At 45.9% G+C, this 7781-nt stretch overlaps 1 protein-coding gene across 1 annotated transcript in view; it reads left to right on the top strand.

Annotated features, from left to right (window-relative positions):
- Ptprj (protein tyrosine phosphatase, receptor type J) overlaps positions 1 to 7781 on the top strand; it is a 165929-nt gene that overhangs the window by 9444 nt on the left and 148704 nt on the right. The window lies entirely within an intron of this gene.

Genomic DNA, 7781 nt, shown 5'->3' on the forward strand with positions numbered 1-7781 from the left:
ATCCATGCACTCATGCACACATGTACCCACACACCCATGTATCCATGCACACATGTACCCACACACCCATGCATCCATGCACCAGTGTACTCACACATCCATGTATCCATGTACATATGTACCCGTGCACCCACATGCACACACATATCAAAAATTGTCTTATTATTAATTTGTTCATGTTCTTTGAAAATTAAGGGATTAAGTTCTTACACTCTCATTTCTGTTGCAAACCAGCTTTCCCCAATTGTTTTAGGTGCAGCCTTATTCCTTAGGATCTTAGATCATAAGACAGCATAGAACTTGGAGCCAGCCTGCCTAGGTGGAACCCTGATTCTATCACCTAACTAGCTGTGTGCTCCTGGGGAACGTCCCTGACATTTCTGACTTTTGTTGTTCATAGCTCTACGATACTGGTAATAGCAGTGCTACTTACTCAGGACTGTTGTATAAGTGATCACATTCTGCCTTGTAAATGGACAGACATTTTACACAATACTCAGGTGCTCACTCAAAAGATAGATTCTAAAGTTAAAGGAAACATCATAATGATGGAACAAAATTATGTTGTAGAATCTTTTAATTTAGATTTAAGAGATTAAATCCAGCTTGGTGGTGGTGGCTCATGCTTTTAATCCCGGCATTGGGGAGGCAGAGGCAGGCGGATCTCTGTGAGTTTGAGGCCAGCCTGGTCTACAGAGTGAGCTCCAGAACAGCCAGGGCTACAAAGAGAAATCCTGTCTCCAAAACCAAAACAAAGCATCAACAAAAAGTGATCAAATCTGCCATAGATTGTGTGCATTCTGTGCACATTCACATCCCCCGTGAGTGTATTAATGTGTGAAATGTGGAGGGCTGAAGATTGAGAGCGCCATTTAAATTATATTTCCCTTTTGATAAGTGTGTATATTTGAATTAATATGACCTTGGGATATAATCAAGGAATGGCCAATATGATCCTGGCCCAAAAAGGAGCAGAGGGATACTGTGTCCATTAAAAAACAAAAACAAAAACTAGGATTCGCTTTGTCTTGGTTCGAGCCATTTCTCTTTACCTTGTGACTGGGCCAGTTCTAGCTGTGCCCACCTCCTGTCACTGGCTACGTTCTCTGTGGAGTCAAGAGGAGTTATCTTAAGCTACCAATGAAAAGTGTTAAGGCATACTCCTTGGCTTTAAGTGTTGGGAGATGGGGGCCATGACAGTTGACTCCTACTATGCCACCTGTTTCCTCAGAGGCGGCCAGCGTACAGTGCATTTCCTGTGGCCCGCAGAGAAGCCATCACTGCCTCATGGGGTCTTCTGAGCAGCCTGCTGGCAGTTCTGTGTGCAGATTACTTGGGATATTGAGGGAGCTGCTGCCAAGAACTCAGTTCACAGCCTTTGGGGTCAGCCTCACTCTTCTTCTAGCTGTGTGACATTGGGCTGTCTCCTCTGATGCTCAGTACCTCACCCATCATTGGATGTTCGTTGCTGTTGGATTATTTTATTTTGCGGAGACATTATCATCACTTACTATTTAAGATTAAAAAAATGTATAGTTTATAGGTGGTTTTACATACACCTAAACTCATTAAACCTTTCCTAGGATTTTATCGTTGTGAAGAGACACCATGAGGACGACAACTCTTATAAAGGAAGACATTTAATTGGTGCTGGCTTATAGTTTGGAGGTTCAGTCCATTGTCATCATGGTGAGAAGCATGGCAGCGTGCAGTCCGACATCGTGCTGGAGAGGAACTGAGATGGCCACACTAGGCCTTGCTTGAGAGTCTAAGACCTCAAAGCCCACCTCCACAGTGACACACTTCCTCTAAGTCACACCTACTCCAACAGGGCCACACCTCCTAATAATGCCACTCCCTATGGGCCAAACACAAGAGTCTATGGGAGTCATTGCTCTTCAAACCACCACCACTCAGAGTCTCTTTGAGTTTGCCACTGTTATTCTAGGGGTATGTATGTGGTTTGAAACTAATTCCTTCCAGAACATGTATAGTGAAGTTTCAAAAACCGTAGGCAGGCTGAGCACTTGGAGACAGAGGTAGGCTGAGCTTAGGACCAGCCTGGTCTACATAGTGAACTAGCCAGGGCTTGCTTAGATCCTGACTTAAGAATACATAAGGAAACAAAGGATGAGGCCTGGTGGTGTACTTCGGTGGTAGAACTGGCCCACGTGTGCCAGGCCCTAGGTTGAAGTCCTAGCATTGGGGTGGAAAAAAGCACAGTGGTTCTCACCTGTGATCCTAGCACCTGGAAAGTGAATCAGGAGTCTTGTCAGTTCATTGTCAGCCTGGGCTGCAGAGTGAGATACAGTCCTAATGCTCCTAGTCCCGCAAAAGAAACAAAGAAAACCTAAGGCAGTGTGTTTAAAACTGAATATAAAAATGAATTTAATGAGTTTTAGCCTTGAGTTTACTGGTAAGCACTGCATTGTGAAGCTGCTGCTGCAGGTAGTGGAAAGCAAGTACACACATGCGCATATGTGCGTGTACATTGCTTGTAAAAAAAATTTTTAACCATCGATTCAGTTGTTTCCCAGAAAATTTCCAGGTCTCCAAACCCAACTGTTAGTGTGTGAACTGTGGGAGGCGCCCTGTGAGGGAAGTAGGTAGAGCGTGTTCCCAGTGAGGAGCCTGTGTAAGGTCCTCATTTACTCGTATCATTGTTTCATGTGATGGAGAGGGGTTGAGGCAGGCACAAGCTCGGGAGTCCCAGTAAAGCCTGTGTTTAGTGCTGCCAGAGAATATTGGAGGAAGAAACCATGGGTCAGTGCCTGGCATTTTGGCAGCTGTGTTTGGTAGAGAACTACAGTCACTACCTGCTTCTTTGGTTTAAATGTTGTTTATCCCCTTTTTTGGATACCAAGGATCAAATCCAGGGCCTCACATATGCTGGGCGAGTGCTGGAACTGAGCAGCATCTTGAGAGCCTGTGACCAGCATTGTGTGGCCGAGGGTCCACTGGGTCTGCTGCCCTCAGCCCAGGACTGATTTGCATGGACTCGGGCCAAAGCCTTCTAAATGCCTGGTGGCTGTTAGTTCTAACCCCACTTCCCAAGTTGGTTCCAGTCACATGCTAGTTCGTTTACTTGTAGATTTTAGATTTTATTATTTTTAATTTAATTTTTATCTTATATGTATGGATATTTTGCTTGCATGTATGTCTGTGTATCAGATGCATGCCTGCAGAGGCCAGCAGTGGGTGTTGGGTCTCCTGGAACTGGAGTTGTGGATGGTTATGGGAATCAAATACAGGTCCTCTGAAAGAGCAGCCAGTGCTCTTGACTGCTGAGCCATCTCTTCAGCTTCTATGTTTTTATTTTTTTTTAAATCAGAATATAATTGGTACCATTGATATATTTGAAAAAGTTTGCTTTTGTGGTTTTCTTCTTTATCCCAGTTCAGTTTTTTAAAATTTCCCTTTTAGTTTTTTGGTCAGGCAGTGGTAGTACACACCTCTAATCACATCACTTGGGAGGCAAAGGCAGGCAGATCTCTGAGAGCAAGTTCCAAGACAGCCAAGACTACACAGAGAAACCCTGTCTCGAAAGACACATATACACACATACACAGAATTGATTTATTTATTTTTTAATACAATAAGTAGAAAAAAAAAGCAAAATCCGCTACAGCCTCTGCGCTCCCCATGCTAATCCCAGCCCAGTTTTGCAGGGTGAGCCTTGTGTTTCCAGTGCATCCCTGCTTTACTCAGATGGTGTAGCCCCCTAACCATAATGTGCTGTGACTTACGCTTTCCACTGGTTTTTAATTTTTAAAGCAATTAGAGCAGATGTCTCCTTAGGGGTACCCCATGCAGCCACAAGACAAACACAAGGCTTCTTCCGGAAGAGTCACTGCTACTCAGTGGAAAGCATTTTGGAAATCTTGTGGAAACAAACGTGGCTGTGTTACAGGGTAGATGCTAAATGTGTGTGTGTGTGTGTGTGTGTGTGTGTGTATGTGTGTGTGTGTCTGGAGGAGATGCTTCCTTTGCTGACCCTCAGGGACAAGTTCACGGCTGTTCTTTAGGGTGCTTTGTGCCGGCTTATGCAGTGTGGACACTCCTTGCCAGGGAGTGGTCTTCTTGTGGATAACTTAGCCATTACATCTCGTTTCTTTATCTACTTGGTCCCTGTGATCGAGCCTTCAGTTCGTTTCTGAGTACTTTTTGCCACACAGAACATTACTCAGATAAACAGACCTCTGATACATAGTCACCGCATACTATATTTGATAAGAAGCATTGTCAGCATTTTGTACATGTTGACTCATTTTATGTGGGCACAGAGTGGGAAACTGAGGCTCATATCTCCACTGTGACCTTCTTTTAGGGCACAGCGGTGAGCTGGGCAGGGGCGTCTACATAGACTAGGGTCTGCCTGAGTCTCCTAGGACAGCTGTGTTTAATGGTCTTGCCACAGGTGGACGGTGAGCTCATGTTCAGTGCTCTAAGCACACGAAAGGAGAGTCACGCTTCCCTTAACCACAGAAGACAAGGGTATCTTTGCTGTGGATTTTAGATCTTGGAGCAAGAAGTAGGTAAAGGCTGTCTCACTTTTGGGGGCCTTGGTACTGATCAAAAGAATGGCATAGTGGCATTGTGTATGGTTCTCAGCCTTCCTGTTGTGAATGAACTTGGATTTTATAGAGCTTGAATGTCGACACAGATGACATGACTTCAGGATGTCCCAGAGGTATATGGGAAGAGCTTCAGTGTTGACAGCAGCATGGATGCAGGTGCATGTTTTTCTTGTAGCTATGTGGCCTTGCCATTCGCTCAAGCACTGTAACCCCCTGAACAAGTGATTCATTTGGAAAAGGTAGGAAGTACCGGGCCACAGAGGTATTGGGGTCAAACGAGAGGGTCGTGCATGGTGCCTTCTTCTGATCATGGCACTTGGGCAGGGTCTTATACACGTACCTCTCCCTAGTCCTCTGTTGCACAACACCTAGGACTGTTGCATGACACAGAAGACTTGCTGAGGGTTGTCCTGCTCCCGAGGCATCTTCAGCAACTTCTACCAGCCTTAGAGAGACTACCAGATCCTGCTGTGTGGGGAGCAAGTATTGGAGATTGCCAGCGGCAGGGGCTGGGGAGCATGAGGTGACGTGTTGGGTGTGGGAGAGACTCAGACCTTCAGTCTCCACCTGACCACAGGTATGTCTCCAGCCTTCGACTTCTCCAGGAAGAGGCCCATGGGATATTAGCTTAGGATTTTCTTTGGAACAGGCTTTGTTCTTGCTCAGCCTTATGGTTGAGGTGAGTGTTGGTGGCTTCTTTTCCTTTAGCTCAGAGCTCCTTGACCTCAGCACTATTACCACAGTTTGTTTCAGAAGACTATCTCGAGCAGCTAGGATAGGATGTGGCATTTCAGGCTTCTGCCTTCTGGATGCCGGTAGTGCCCCTTCCTTAGTTGTGACAACTAACAGTGAGTGTTTATAGAGATTATGGACAATGTCAGCTGAGGAGGGAGGGACCGTCCTGGTGGAGAACTGTGTTCTGAAGGCCTGGTAAGATGGTCCTACTGGGGCATGATTGCTTCTCCATTGCTGGAAGATCAGCTTGCTTTCCCTCCAGTAGTTCAGTAGGCTAACTAGTAAGAGCTTACACAAGGGGCTTCCCCTCTGCACCATGCTCCTTCAAGGGAGGGTCTTTGTAGTGAGTCCAGTGAAGGAGTCTTGGCACTTGGTGTTGGATGCTCAATTTTCCTGTGTCTTCCCAGCCTCAGCCTCAGTTCCCTCCTCTGCTAAGTGGGGGGTGACTGATACTTTCGCTACCTTGCTTGGGGTGGGTCATGAAGCCTGTGTTAATATGATAGGATGTTTTTGAGCTCTGCTGTGGGCATCCAGGGGTAAAGGGGAGGCTCATAGTAACCAGGAGCTGTGAGGTCAGCCATGCCAAGTTCCACACAGGAGACAGATGCTGTTAAAGGGGGATTTCATTATAAAGAACTTCATTGCCAAGTGTTCTCCACATCAGCTCCCTCTTCAGCTTTTAGAGTGTTTAGGGGCCTCAGAGCATAAGATAGGAGAGAATGCTCTCAAAGCCTGTGACACTGGAGGGTGGCAGAAATGAGCAGGAGGAGAACCCACATAAACTGTGCTGCCTGCCAGCAAAGCTGGGTTGACCTTCTGAGAACTCAGTGTTCACAGGATTTATCCAAGAGACCTCCCAGCTTAACACTGGGCAGATTTGATCAGGACACTACCCAGATTCCAGAAAACCTTTCTGTGGTGTCCACCTAACTGCCATGGGCTATGCTGGCCTCTTGTTTCTCTTCACTGTTATCGCGTCCATTTTAGAGATGAGGTGCCCAGAGGTAGAGGACATAGCCCAGAGCCAGCTTTATGGCTCTTGTGTAATTTCTTTTTCTGTTTCTTACTCATCAGCAGCTATTTAGCTTTCAAAGCCTAACTTTTCTCGCGGGCCAAATGGGACTAATAAACACCTCAGAGGATTGTGATCTATATTCCATGAGAAAACGTGTGTGAACCCCTAGCGCACAGGAAAGTGCCCCGTTAATGTCAGCTGTTCCCGTTATTGTTGTTTTAAATACCAGCGATAGCAGAGGCACCTGCTTTGGTGCAGTTTTCCTAATTCTATGTTCTATCTCAGGTCAGGCCATTAAATGTTGGAGGTGCAGCTGCCAAGGGATGGCGTGGGGGTTGGGAAAGTAGAAAGGACAAAGAGCCCAAGATTCAGGAAATCAGGCAAAGCATGCCCTCCGGGATAGAACATGTGATCTCATGGTCTGATCAGCCTCACACGGGCTGAGCTCATTGCCAAGCAAGTGGGTAGTTAATGATTCCTAGTCAAAGAATGTCCGAGTTGGAAAAAAAATCTTGGGAACATGAAGCTAGGGAAAACAGATGGTTCCTAGTTTGTGTCCATCTTGAAATGATTGATAGTGATAGCTTGACCCCTGAATAGAAGGGATTCTTAGACTTTCTGGGCTTTCCTGCTTCAGAACAAGAAAATGCTAAGATTGATTAGTCATGTCTGTTATGGCCACAGGGAAGAAACAGGGTGGCACTCCTGTTTGTTGAATTTGGTTATAGTTGATGTCCAAGACTTACCCTCTAGACCCACCAAATCACAAAATTGTAACTATCCTATTTTTTAAGGAATTGTCTAAGAATGTCCAGTTTATGTTGGCACAGTGGCTTGTACCTGTAATTCTAGGACTTGCAAAGTTGAGGCAGGAGAATTTTGAGTTTGAGGCTAATCTGGGCAATTAATAAAGCTGAGAAAATGTAGCAGGATAATGAGATAGAGGGGCCTGGGTGGCAAGGAGCCAGAAGCTCTAAAGAACACTGCAGCAAGTCACAGGTCCTGAGGGAGACAGGCCAATTCAGCCACAGCTGAGCGGGTGATAGAAGTCCAAGGGCCAGGGCTGAGCTGGGGTGTGTGGAAGGTGAGGCTGGTCATAAGGATCAGAAGTTCTGGGTCTTAGCACAATTCAGGTCCATAGTAAGAACAATGTGAAGCTGTGGAAAATCCTAAGAAGTGGATAATTCAAGTGGAAAGGAAGGACTGAGACCTAGCACCTGATAAATGTGTGATGTTTAGTTCTGAGTCTCCCAAGTCGACCTTTGCCGTGCTCCTATCTGAACCTTGTTTCTGAAAGGGATTTGGCCTCCATGACTCTCAGTCTTGATTACTTACTAATATCACATGAAGATTTTGAGAAACCAGATATCCAGATTCAGTTGGGTCTTATATAGGGCATCAAAATGGAACCTTCTGGAACCTCCTCTCCTCCCCTCCCCTCCCCTCCCTTCCCC

The sequence above is a fragment of the Microtus ochrogaster genome (assembly GCF_000317375.1).
Source record: "Microtus ochrogaster isolate Prairie Vole_2 chromosome 14 unlocalized genomic scaffold, MicOch1.0 chr14_random_1, whole genome shotgun sequence".
In the NCBI taxonomy this organism is placed as follows: domain Eukaryota; kingdom Metazoa; phylum Chordata; class Mammalia; order Rodentia; family Cricetidae; genus Microtus; species Microtus ochrogaster.